General features: G+C 44.0%; 1 protein-coding gene and 1 pseudogene across 2 annotated transcripts in view; both read left to right on the forward strand.

The window, feature by feature from the left end:
- The window catches only part of LOC103015722 (fibroblast growth factor 2), a 60883-nt gene that overhangs the window by 11566 nt on the left and 35182 nt on the right, over nucleotides 1–14135 (forward strand). The window lies entirely within an intron of this gene.
- LOC103014896 (succinate dehydrogenase cytochrome b560 subunit, mitochondrial-like) lies at nucleotides 1773–2280 on the forward strand (annotated as a pseudogene).

A 14135-nucleotide genomic window follows, 5' to 3' on the forward strand; every position in this document is an offset into this window, starting at 1 on the left:
TTTTAAAGTTTTTGTTTGTTTGGTTTTGGTCTTGGTATATTGTCAATATCTTTGTAACTCATCTTAAATATTAAGTTGTACCTCAATAAAAATAATATACTTTTTGATTTGCCATTTTAACCACAGAATTTCTACTATATTGTCATATATAGCATTGGGTGCTGGGGATTTAAAGTCAGATAATGTAGGCACCTACCACCTGAAACTAACACAATATTTTAAGTCAATTAAAATTGAATTAAAAATATTTTAATTCAATTAAAAAAATGTAGGCCTCTGCCCCTTAAGGTGTATATTGTCTGGTAGGACAAGAAAGAGATGTAAGTCAGTAAGGACACTGAAATGTTATGGCTGCTTTGCTTGTGTTGTGTCCTAGGGGAAGAGTGAAGTCATATTAAGGAGGACGGTGATTCTACAGGGAAGTCAGAAAAGGCTTCAAACAGGAGGGACTGCTGGCCTGGGTGTTGGGAGGCAGCTAGATGTTTGCCCGGCAGCTGACTCTGTTATCTAATTGCCACCAAAAAGTGATGCTTTAGGTCCTTATTCTAAACAGAGTTAACAGTTTTTGCTAGACCCTCTATACCACTTTTAACAGCAGGATGGCTAACATTCCCATACAGCAGCAGAATTCATTTGGTTATTTATATATGTTTTGCAACTCAACTAATTTTTCTTGGAAGGCACATAAGGGCATGAAGGCCAAGGAAGCAGCTCCAGGTTTGGTATGCTTTGGGAACTGCAAACATTTTGGCATGACTAGAGTGTAGGGTTATAGTAAGAGGTAAAGCCAGTCACGTAGGAAGGGCCCGGATTCTTTTTTTTTTTTTTTTTTAAATTGAAGTATAGTTGAGTTACAAAGTTGTGTTAGCTTCTGGTGTACAGCAAATGATTCAGTTGTACATACACATATAGCTATTTCTTTTTGGATTCTTTTCCCTTATAGGTTATTACAAAATATTGGGTATCATTCCCTGTGCTGTATATCCTTGCTGTTTATCCACTCTCTATGTAAGAGTTTGCATCTGCTAGTCCCAGACTCTCAGTCCAACCTTCCCTCGCTCCCCCTCCCCCTTGACAACCACAAGTCTGATATTTATGTCTGTGAGTCTGTTTCTGTTTCACAGATAAGTTCATTTGTGTCATATTTTAGATTCCACATATGAATGATATCATATGGTATTTGTCTTTCTGACTTTGCTTAGTATGATGATCTCTGGGTCCATTCATGCAGCTGCAAATGGCATTATTTCATTTTTTTTATGGCTGAGTAGTATTCCATTTTATATGTATACCACATCTTCTTTATCCATTCATCTGTTGATGGACATTTAGGTTGTTTCCATGTCTTGGCTATTGTAAATAGTGCTGCTATGAACACAGGGGTGCACGTATCTTTTCGAATTACAGTTTTGTCCTGATATATGGAAGGGCCTGGATTGTGATGGGCTTTGTAAGCCGTGCTAACAATTTGGTCTTTATCCTCAAGGCAGTGGGGAGTCAGTGAAAGAGTTTAATCATAAGAATAAGAATATCAGATTTGGGCTTTTGTAAAGTCACTCGGGCAGGTGTGTGGGATGGATCGAAGGGTATAAGGCTGGGAGTAGGGAGGAGAGTTAGGAGATTTACTGTGGTAGTCCAGTTGAGAAATGCAGATCTCTTACACCATTGCCTGGCATATCATAAGTAAGGTACATGCATTAGAATAGAAGGGTCTCCATTTTGTTGAGAGAAAAAAGGAAATTATTGGACTTCTGTCCAGGCCAGAACCCAAGATGGCTGTGCTCTTGTTGAGACATATTGGCCGTCATTGCCTCTGTGCCCACCTTGGTCCTCAGCTCTGTATCAGAAATGCTGTTCCTTTGGAAACCACAGCCAAAGAAGAGATGGAGAGGTTCTGGAATAACAACGGTGGTTCAGAGCACCCTTTGTCTCCCCGTATCGCTATCTGTAGCTGGTCTCTTCCCATGGTGATGTCCATTTGCCACCACGGCACTGGTATTGCCTTGGGTGCAGGGGTCTCTCTTTTTGCTTGTCGGCACTTTTGATCCCTGGGAGCTTTGAGTCTCATTTGGAACTTGTGAAGTCCCTGTGTTTGGGGCCAGCACTGATCCACACAGCCCAATTTGCACTCATCTTCCTTCTCATGTGTCACACCTGGAATGGGGTCCGACTCCTGATGTGGGATCAAGAAAGGGCCTGACAGTTCCCCAGCTATACCAGTCTGGAGTGCTTGTCTGGGTTCTTGCTGTGTTGTCCTCTGCAGGGCTGGCAGCCCTGTGAAGAGCCGGAGTTCCCAGCAGCATCTTCCTGCAGATTATTACATTGACCTGTCTTCCTGCTTGTCACTCGTATCTTCCGCCAGGGCAAAGTTCTCCGGATTTGTTTAGACCCTTTTGTGCTTGCAGATCCCCTTGGAGCTCAGCAGTAGAGGACCTTGTAGAACCATAGTAGTGGAAAAGGGTCCAGTTTTCCCCTTATTTATTTCTAAAGGTGGAATGACTGCAATAACTCCCTTTTCCTGACTGTAGCTTGCAGCCTACTCTGGACCTGGGAGCGCTGAGTCTTCCTTCATATTAGGCCTTGCTTTGTGCTGAGGGTCAGCTTTTGGCTCCTTCTTCCTGAGACAGTGGAAACAATGCCAGCTCTGTGGCCTCTGCCATGGGGACTGGGAGTGGGGCTTTGGGTCCCACTGCCTGTGGGTTGCTGGCTTAAAGGACGATTCTGTTCATTGGTCAGAGCCCAGGGTCTTTAGCACCAACACAGTGTGACTGAAAGAAGAGAGGGGTGGTGGAGGGGAATTAGCCTGTCCTGGCTAGAGGCAGATAAAGAGAGTGAGTTGGCTCTTGGAGCAGGTGCTTTGGGGAGAAGATATATAGCTTTTGATGCAAGAGGAAGATCCAGAAAATTATCATTGAACCTATTAACGGTTATTTCTTTTTCTTGCATTTACAGAAAAACCAAGCCTCTTATTGTCATGTTTTCTAAACCAAATTCATGTGACAGCTTCTTCTGAAACTGAATTAAAAAGATCATTTTGTCTTTGGAAACAAAAAGGAAATTATTGGAATAACACACAAAAATTACCCCATTTATAAAAATGCACACACACAAAAGAACTATATACTTATGGAGTAAATAGGTAGGCTAAGAGTTGAAAGGATGTATATCAAACTGCTAACTCGTGCTTATAACTTTGGAGAGGGGGCTAGGATTGAGAGAGAAGAAATGAAGGGGAATCTTTACTTTTCTATCTATGTATTTGGAAAATTTTAACAATTACATATCCACATATTATTTATATAAAGACTTCTGAGAAGGATGAATGGGAGTGAGGGAGCGGAGACAGATGGTGGATACTATTCTCTGGGGTGTGTGAATATGAAGGGACAGAGAGAGATGAGATGGTAACCAAGAGGTTTCTGTCTTGGAAGGGTGGAGCTATGGGTGGGGTCTTTGGCCATCGGTCACACAGATGGACGCAGCACCCTAGTTGACTGATTGTTGGTGAGCAGTGCCCAGGCCTACGCCTGCCCGCTAGAAGGAACCCACTTCTCACTCCTTCATCCATTCTTTGGCTTATTTCCTCTTAAGCCCCACTCAGATGCATGGCCTTGGTCGTTATCAGTAAAACTGCTTTACTTTGCTTTGGGAAATGGTGCTTAATTAGTACTAATTATTTCTAATTCACTGTACATTCTAAGTCAAAGCATACCAAAAATCTAAACCTAAACGTATTCTGCACAATATAGTTTACTTTTTTAAGGTGCATCATAACCGTGTTCTTTGGGAAAGTCCTATACTGGTGCAACAGTGGGCTGGAAGAGACATGAAGGGACTGGATCAGATCACAGAGGGATGGAGTAAGTTTAATGGAAGCAAGGAGACTCTGGGAAGGGAGGAGACCAGCGCGGGTGCAGCTTGGACTGACCCTGTGGGCGGGGTTTGACGTCCGAGCAGCAGTGCTCACGGAAGGTCAGCCTGACTTTGGAGTCTCATCACAGAGGCTAGCCCTGCTGCTGAGGATGCTGCCTTGGGCAACAGCTAAACAGCTGCTCATCCCCTGACGACCTAGCAATTCAACTTGTAAGAGGACTGAGTCAGTCAGGGTTCTCCAGAGAAACAGAACCTTAGGAGATACAGATGAGATAGAGAGAGTAGGAGAGGGAGGGGGGAGGGGGAAGGAGGGATTTATTTTAAGAAATTGATGCATGTGATTATGGAAGCTGGAAACCTGTTAGGCTGGAGATGCAGAGGAGAGCCAGTGTTGTGGTTCAAGTTCAGAAGGCCGTCTGCTGGCAGAATTCCTTCTTGCTCAGGGAAGGTCAGTCTTTTGTTCTACTAGGCCTTCAGGTGATTGGATGAGGCCACCCACATTATGGGGGACAGTCCACTTTATTCAAAGTCCACCACTTCAAATATAAACCTCATCCAAAAACACCCCTCACAGAAGCATCCAGAATAATGTTTGACCAAATATCTGGGCACCATGGCCCAGCCAAGTTGACACATGACATTAACCATCGCAGGGCCCTTGTTGGCATAAATCCTAGACTGGCCTAAGTGTTCAACCCTGGCTTGGATAGGACCCCCTTATTCACAGCGATATCCCGAGGACATGGGGCGGAGGGTTCCTGAGAGAGGCATGAGGCTGGCCTCCTATTCATGCTGAGATCATTTTGCTTTGGTCCCCACTGAGACCCCAAGGAGGCTCCACCTTCCATGACTGGTGCTTGCCAGGGAACATGGAGGCTAGCTTCTTTCTCCTCTCCCTCCTCTCCCTCCTCTCCTTCCTCTCCTCCCTTTTCCTCTTCTAAATTGAGATATAATTGACATACAGCATTGTACTAGTTTTAGTTATACAACATAATGATTTGATATATGTATATATTATAAATTGATCACCACAGTAAGTTTAGTTAACATCTATCATCTCACATAGATACAGATTTTTTTTTTCTTATGATGAGAACTTTTAAGATCTACCCTTCTAGCAACTTTTAATGATACAGCACAGTATTGTTAACTATGGTCACCGTGCTATACATTACATCCCCAGGACTTAATTATCTTATAATTTGAAGTTTGTGCGTTTAGACCTCCTTTACCCATTTTGTCCACCTTCCCAGCCCCCTGCCTCAGCAGTTGATTAATCAATCTGTTCTCTGTATCTAAGAGGTTTTTTTTTAAGATTCCACATATAAATGGTATCATACAGCATACATCTTTGTCTGACTTATTTCACTTAGCATAATGCCCTTAAGATCCATCCATGTTGTCACAAATGGCAGGATTTCCTTCTTTTTTATGGCTGAATAATATTCGTGTGTGTGTGTGTATTTCACATTTTCTTTATCCATTCATCCATCAATGATGGACACAAGTGGTTTCCATGTCTTGGCTATTGTAAACAATGCTGCAGTGAACATGGGTGCAGATTTTCTTTTTGAGTTAGTGATTTTTTTTCTTTGTATAAATACCCACAAGTGGAATTGTTGGATCATATGGTAGTTTAATTTTCTGAGGAACCTCTGTACTGTTTTTCATTAGCTTTTGTCTTCTGGTTCTCTTTTCCTTCCCCCAACATATGTGCGTTAGTTTTGCTTCCTTAGGATTTCTGAAAACAAGAATAATGATCCTATTCCAGAAGAAAAGATATTATTAAAATCAACAAACAAAAAAGGATTCCCAACAAGATCAGAGTAATACTTACATGTGGAGATGTTTGAGGCTGTCGCCTGTGGTCACAGGTAGCATTACTGCTGTCCCTGGTCTCTGTCAGCTGCCATCTGCCCCAAAGGCTCCCCTGCTCGTCCCTCATCACAGACGTGAACTGGGCCTCAGATGCCTGTTTCTGAGGACCAGACAGCAGAGGGCAGTTGAGGCTGCAGTCTGATTGGGTAGAAGAGGTGTTCATTTTTTTTTAAAGTCATATTCTAGTCTGTGATTGGAAACGTCTGTTGCTTCTGTCTTACATCATCCTCAAACTAGCATTGATGAGAAGCAGGGGTATCAGCATAACTAGAGGCACTTCTGTTGTCAGTTGTCTGAGCCTCATGAGAGGTCCCAGATGACATAGAAGTAAGGGAAGGGGGAGATCAGATGCCTTTCTACTTCTCAGACTACATCACTGGCACTACTGGGAGAGAGCAGGGGATGTGAGGGACTTTGATGAGGTGCTGGGCCAAGAGCAGGGGAGTTTTTCCATGTACTGCCCGTCTCCCTTACCTGCACCCTGGACTGTTGGGTCTCCTTGACTGGGCCTCTTTGTTTATCTTTATGTCCTCAGGGGCAAGGTCCCTCCCCACTGTGAAGCTAAAAGGCCATGCCAGACAACACCACCAGATACACAGAGATTTCAGCGTGCCGATTTTGTAGCAAAATGGCACAAAATGACAAACCCTCTTTGGTGGCTTAGTTGCTGTTTAAAAAAAAAGAGAGAGAGAAAGAAAAGACAAATGTGTTCCACTAAATGATGAGCTTAGCTTGGCCAGCGCAGTGTGAGTGAATATGTTTTAGGTATGGGAACATTGAGGGACCTTAGGTCTGCGATCTTCAGTTTTTCTTTGAAGCAGGAGGCACTGTTATCTCCGGGAGGGAGGTGTGGCTGTGGGCTGGGCCTGTCGAGCCAGCTCTAAGTCTTACGGCTGGGCTGCCGTGGGGAGTGGGAGAGGACGGAGACCGGGATGTGCCCGCGGTCGCTCGCTGATGGCTCCCTTGAGGCTGGAGACCCACATTCATAATAACACCAGTCTGGCTGGTTGTGTCACTTCTGGGGACGTTTCCTCTGTGTAGGTTCAACAGCGCAAGTGCAGGAGTGGAGAAGCCAGATGGCTATATTGATCCAAAAATTGGAGCTTAGCTTGCAGAAGTGCGAGAAAGAAAAAGCAGGAGAACTGAATTATGCTCCGCAGAGTTCAGAGTGATAAGGAGGGAAGCCCAAGAGGCTACGGACGGGTAGATAACTGAACCAGACTCCACCATTTAAGTCAAAGCGACTGAAGAACCAGCCGAAGGAAATGAGGTTATCCCATGTCGGAGTTTGAGATGAAGCCGCTCTCGAATGATGGCGTGGCCATGAGAGTGGTGAATACAGGTTGCTAGACTCGATAAGCCAAGGATCTCGGAGGCTCGATTGTTGGTGGGTCTTCTGCATGAACAGTGCCATCTCTCTAGATGATGGCAAGGGATGCGGGGTGCCTAATTCCAAGGTCTTCAGTGAGTGACAGTGACAGTCAGTGGGTAGCACTGACAAGGAGGAAGAGAGGGTATGGACCTTGAAGGATGAAAGACTTTAGTATGGTGGTGGGAAATTTATATTGTAGATGCCGTTGCAGGAAGCCAGAAAACAGCTGCATATGCTAAGAGGGAAGAGGCCTGATTCCAGTGGAAAATGGCTGTTTGGAAGAATTGGCTGGACCCCAGTGTGTTAAGCTCCCAGTGGTGTTGCAATGGCCCGTGATGACCAGCAGCCCTTAGGATTTGAGTGTTGCAAGGGGGAGAGGTCTGGGTGGGGTAAGGAAAACATCTTTTGGTCAAAGCGACTGTTTCCTATTTTTAAAAACATCAGTGTTGGGACAGGTGATCTGCAAAGCACCTTCCTGGTTTAAAAGTTCTTTCCATGAATCTGAAAAAATGCCAATCAGGAGTTTGATCCCTTGTATTGTCCAGCTGGGAGAATATGCCTAGATTCTGAATAATCTTTTCTTCATGTGAAAATCACCATTCCCATAGAGATAGAAAGTAGAATACTTTAGAAATTCTTGCGGGGGGGGGGGAAGATAATTACAGTAAAAGGTATGAGTTGAACAAAGTGAGCTATATTTTGTGTCTGGTCTTGGAACAGTTTACTTGGGAGGGCGACTCCCTTCCATGCCTGAGATAAGAGGTTTCAATTCAGAGCATCTCAAGAAGAATCACTTTCTGTGCCTAAAGCCTTTCCTATTCCTCTAAAAATAATGTTGAGATAATGGTGAATGCCTTTATAGATGTCTGATTTTTTTTTCTCTTCTCAGTAACCGCATATATCTTTTGGAGGAAGCAGAAAGGATAAATTAAATCAGGGAAGCAGACAGGGCAAGGGAGGTAGAAAGTGAAGAGGGAAAGAAAGAAAGAGAAGAAAAACAAACACACACCCAGGAATATGCAAGAGAAGATTTAGGCTGAAACAGACTTTCATATTCAAAACTCCTGAGTAATTAGTTGTGTGGGCTCTCGGCATTCTCTTCAGAGAGGTATTCCAGCTCTGGGAAGGAGAAAGGAGCAAAAGAAAACCAAATGATGACTTTCCATGGCACAGAGAAAGGAAATACATTCAATAATTATGATTTTAGGCTCCTTTTTTGGGATCGAAGTGTGAGTACTAGAGCCAGATGCTGTTTGCTTTGCTATTTGTGTACTTCGTGACTTTTTTTTTTAACTTTATAAACTATAGCAATTAACTCTTTGTCTTTTTATTATGAGGAATAAGAAGACATAGTATAAGAAGATTTTCTTTGGGGAGATAAATTCCCTTACTTCTTGGTATTTTTCTCCATTCGCCGGTATTCCCCCTACCCTCTCCATCATCACACAACTCATTGCTTGGAACAAGGCACAATTTCAGCGTTATTTCAACCAGCTATCCTTGAAGAATGGCAGATGAGAAAACAATAGAGTGACATGCTTCTCAGGGCAGTTTGGCTCTGCAGCCAGCAGAGAGAGGAGGGTTAGGACCGCTGACTTTTGACCCTGGGTCCTTAGGTGATCTTGGGCAAAGCAATCCACCAACCTGGGACTCTGCTTCCTTATCTTGAACTGAAAAGTCTCCACTAGATGATTTCCAAGGGCCAAGCGCTAAGGATTTTTGACTCAAATTCTGCTGGAGGGTTTTGACAATCAGTTTTGGGGAAGGGCTGATAATATCATCAGAAATAGGCATGGCCAAAGGAAAAGAGTGTGAGCCCAGAAAAGAGGGCACTTCGTGTCAGGCGTGTCCCTGGAGATGGCCAGTGGTGATCTTAAAGCAAAAGACGTATGGGGTCAACCAGTGACTGTACACGTGGCTGTAGGGGACACCTGCTGTTATCAGAGTTAAGTGCAGAGGGAGAACGACAACAGCAGCTGGCTTTCTAAATAGGGGCTAGATTTGATTCACTCCCTAACTAGACTGTGTTGAACAGCTATTCTTGAAATTAGAGAAAAATGCAAAACTGTAATCAAGTCGTTGTTCTTTCTGCCCTGGTCCAACCCCCGGCCCCCTCTCCCCTTTATTCTCACTCCTCTGTTAAGGTCATTCTTGTCTTTCACATTGTGCAGGCAACAGGTAGACCTGGGTTTAGGTCTCAGCTGTGCCTTTCTAGTTGTGTGATCTTGGGTGAAGTTTCTTCATTTCTTTAAATACCAGTTTCCTCATCTGCCAAGCAGAGATGCTAGCTAATAATAGCTACCGTGTTAATAATGTTGTATTAATATGTCAGATAGTAAGCCCTTAATGAGTGTTAGCTGTGACTGCTGTTTACTGTTCCTAAAGCTCCCTTTTATAGACTTATATCTCGTCTGCCCTCCAGTGTTTGAGATATCTATTGCTGTGTAACAAACATCTCAAAATTTAATGGCCTAAAATTACCATTTTATTATTTCTCATGATTCTGTGTATTGACTGTAGTTCAGCTGGATGGTTCTTCTGCTAGCATAGTTTGAGATTTCTCATGCAGCTGCAGTCAAATGGTGCTGGAACAGGAATACCTAAAATGGCTTTACTTACGTGTCTGGTGCCTTGGCAGGGTAACTGAAACCCCAGTGATTTGTTCCTTTCTCCACGCGGTCTCTCCATGAGACTAGCTTGGGCTTCTTTACATAGAGGCTGGATCGCAAGACCAGAACTCCAATCTGTAAGCACTGTTCACGTCATGTTTGCTAATGTCCCATTGACTAAATTCAGGCAACATGGCCCGAGACTAGAGTCAATATGGGAGGGGCTACACAAGGTATGACTATCAAGAGGTGTGGTTCATTGGAGCCACCAAAATAAGTCTCTACCACATCCAGTTTCCAAACCCCTACTGTCTGGAAAACAACTTCACTTGGATGTCACTCTATAAGCTTGAACGTAACTAATTCACTTCCAATCAAATAAGCAATTCATTGTTCTTCTTGATGAGCAGGAAGCTGGTGCTGGATCATAAACTGGATATCCTCATCTTGTCAACTTTCTTCCCAAATTATTCCATCATTTTTCCTTATTTCCAAGTGGAAAACCTAAACATAACATTTTCCCCCTTCTTGTTTTTGTTTTTTACCAAAATCCAGACTTCACGAAACCCTGGCATTTATTCCTTTGTTCTCTGTCCTCACTGCCACTTTCAAAGGTCCATATCCTTATTATCTTACACGTGTATGGTTGCCATAACCTTTTAGTTAGGTTTTCTTTAAACACCGCTTTTGGTCTGATGCCTTTCTTTTCAAGAACCTGCAGTATATTTGTTGTTCTTACTGCATTAAATCTAACATGTTGCATTAAACCTGCTTTTTTTCCCAAGGCCCTTATTTATTGGACCCTACTCCATTAATACAACTCTTTTTTCCGCTATTGTATGTCATCTACCCTTCAGAGTCAGTGAGTGAGGAGGGAGGGTACTTAAAGTGGAAGAGTTTCAGTCCATCTACATTATAAATATCTTTGAACACAGAGGGGAATGGAGGAGGTAATGTGGAGGCAGAGCAAAAATCCTGAAGATAAAATGTAACGTGGAAGGGAGTTTATCGTTGCTATTTGTGTTTTTGAGAATTAAGTAGGCGGAAAAGGGGGAAATCAGATATTTCAGGGGGTTGGAAATTAGATCCGTTTTAATGGAATTCCTTAAGTTGAAAAAAATCTTGAACTGTCTCGTTCATTTCACTACTCCTGGCTCAGTTGGGTTTTACATCCACGTAGCCTGGTTTTATTGTTATCAATGGTGCCGGGTGTTATGTTCTAATGTGCTTGGCGCACACGGAGTGCCTCGTAAATGTTTGTTGGATGGAGAACATAAGCAAAACTTAAAGTTAGACTTTTTATTAACTAAAATGGACAACATCAACAAAGTCTAAAAGGATGTATGTTCTCTTATATTGAATGGAGAGAGATGCAGAAGGCAGTTCCATGAATTATCTTCACCATTAAAAATAGACATTTGTTCAGCACTCAGTACATGTGCTCTAGACGCTGACCGAGGCGGGGATGAGTCGGGCTTACTTAGCTAGTTACATGGCACAATGAGAGCACCTGTTTCTTCTGTAGATGGAGCCTATAAAACATGTTAGGGGGCTTCCCTGGTGGCGCAGTGGTTGAGAATCTGCCTGCTAATGCAGGGGACACGGGTTCGAGCCCTGGTCTGGGAGGATCCCACATGCCGCGGAGCGGCTGGGCCCGTGAGCCACAATTGCTGAGCCTGCGCGTCTGGAGCCTGTGCCCCGCGACGGGAGGGGCCGCGATGGTGAGAGGCCTGCGCACCGCGATGAAGAGCGGTCCCCGCACCGCGATGAAGAGTGGCCCCCGCTTGCCGCAACTGGAGAAAGCCCTCGCACGAACCGAAGACCCAACACAGCCAAAAATAATAAATAAATAAATAAATAATTATCAAACTTATTTGGGGGGGAAAAAAAAAAAACATGTTAGGAACATGGGAAGAGAAACCTATTACATTTTTTATTTTTTAGATCCATAAACCTTTTGGATCAGATAAAAATTTAAAAATTGGACATTGAAAGAATAACTTCCTGTTCATATGAGGGAACAACATTATAAAGTGATAAACATAGAGAGGCATTAACCTGAGGAAGTTGAACAAGCATATTCAGTTAATCCCTGACATTAATTTGATACTGTTCACTTCCATTCCAGAGGCGTCGTATTTTTGTGAAACCAGCGATAGTATGTAACCTCAGTAATCGAGATATCGTGTACGGAAATGGCAAACATACTGGAAGAATGTCTCCCACTCCGCCAACTTTCAGCCACAGTTTCAAATACCCTATTTCAAAGAACTTAACTCCAGAGGAGTCCACTTAACTTTATTAACTTGGACTTCGAGGCAGCTGCATTCTTTGGGGTGGAGCCATGCTCTTCTTTTACTGTGACCCTGTTATTCCTTTAAAGTTATGCCTTTAACTTCTCAGCACAGCCGAAGAAGGGGCCCTGTTTCTTCCTGCAGACTTTCAGGCAGAGGAGCCGTTTCCAACTTCCTCCCGAGTCCACCCAGCTGTGTCATGCAGGGGATGCAGGGGAGAGCTTTCCTTGGGAGGGCCTCCTCGGAAGTTTTGGAGATGGGCCTTGAGCTCTTGGCTGCAATCAGGGTTTTCCAAAGTGGAGGCCGCAGTAAAGCTCGTCATGGACTGAGGGATGTGCCGCCCAGGCTATTTTCATGAGGGTCAAATAAAACTCTCTTGTCTTAAGCCTGCTTTGAAAGGTGTTTTCCTAATGATTTTACCAGTCAAACAGAATGACTGTGTGGAGAGTGCAGTTAAATAGCTGGAACGCTCTGGGCAGCTTCCCTTCTCCACCCTGTGGCCCTGCTTGCCTTTCCCCCGAAGCTCCTCCTTTCCCAGGCACACACTTGCTGCTCTGTTTTCTGTTCTGGAGCTGCCTGAATTGTGTGATTTTTGAGGATGAATGTGAACTCCTCAATCCAGGAAGAAGTGCCAGGAACACAAACAGCTAATTGGCATTCACCCCTAGGGCAGGCGCATGACCAGCCAAGCTGGTTGCATTATCTCCACGGGGCACTTAGCTTTGAGAGAGACCTCAGCTCTCTCAAATCATCCAAGAAGCATTTCCAAAAGGTAGAAAGAATCGCCAAGAAAAGGCTGTAATCAGGAGGTGCTCTATCTCTTGGGTATGTTGGATTGGTTGCAGAAATACTTGCTTGAGGTGGTTTATCTTTTTGCTGTTACTCTCTATCTGAGCTTCTTGTGATTTCAGGGCACTCTGGCCAGGTTAATAGCCTTTGAAACAGGGATTTCAGATTGGTGATCCACAAGCCAAATTCCAGTGACCTCTGTGTGTGTGTGTGTGTGTGTGTGTGTGTGTGTGTGCACGTATGCACGTGCAAGCACCTGGCTGGTACTGAGTAGTGGCTGCCCCATCAGTTGGGAGTGAAATATGTTCTGTGGTTTATCATGGTCCCCACTATGCCCTGCTCCTCCTAATCTTACCACCAAGGTGCTTCTCTCTTGTCTGTTACTCACATGGCCCCTGTAGGCCTTTGAGTTTGCTACCCTGCTTTTAGTACAAGTATTTTCAGTGTTCCTTGAATGCTGAAATCTTCACTCTGCGACAAACCAAAGGAGTTGATAAGGACTTTTCAAGAATTGATTTGTGGGCTTCCCTGGTGGCACAATGGTTAAGAATCTGCCTGCCAATGCAGGGGACACGGGTTCGAGCCCTGGTCTGGGAGGATCCCACATGCCGCGGAGCAGCTGGGCCCGTGAGCCACAACTACTGAGCCTACGCGTCTGGAGCCTGTGCTCCGCAGGAAGAGAGGCCACAATAGTGAGAGGCCCGCGCACCGCGATGAGGAGTGGCCCCCACTTGCCACAACTAGAGAAAGCCCTCGCACAGAAACGAAGACCCAACACAGCCATAAATAAATAAATTAAAAAAAAAAAGACTTACTGCCTGTTAAAAAAAAATAAAATAAAATAAAAAATGTTAAAAAAAAAGAATTGATTTGTATTATAGAACTAAAATTTAGAAACATCAACTGTTATTTTTCAGTGAAAATATTTTTCAGCCTATAGCAGGGGCTGCCCCTGACTGAAGGTCTGTCTGACTTTGAACAATTTGGTCCATATTAGGCTGTTGACTTCCTCAGGGGCCCGTCTGCCGCTGGTCTCCTCAGACAACAGAGCAGCAATTCTGAAACCTGGTGCTTCCGCCTCCAGCTTTGGAAGGCCTCTGCTGGAAGACGTCTTCTCATAAATAGCACAGATGCCGGCCCCAGGAGCCGGTGCACGTCCTGTTTGTTCAGTAGCATTATAGGAACTATGAAGAAATGCGAAGTGACCACATGTTCTGGGGTCACCAGAGCAGTTCTCAGCGTTCTTTTACTGATTAAAAATGTAAAGCTCTATAACATTCAGCTATCTGAGGCATATAAAATCTTTCTGTCTTGTCTTTA

The sequence above is a fragment of the Balaenoptera acutorostrata genome, chromosome 5 (genome assembly GCF_949987535.1).
Source record: "Balaenoptera acutorostrata chromosome 5, mBalAcu1.1, whole genome shotgun sequence".
NCBI classification, from domain to species: Eukaryota; Metazoa; Chordata; class Mammalia; order Artiodactyla; family Balaenopteridae; genus Balaenoptera; species Balaenoptera acutorostrata.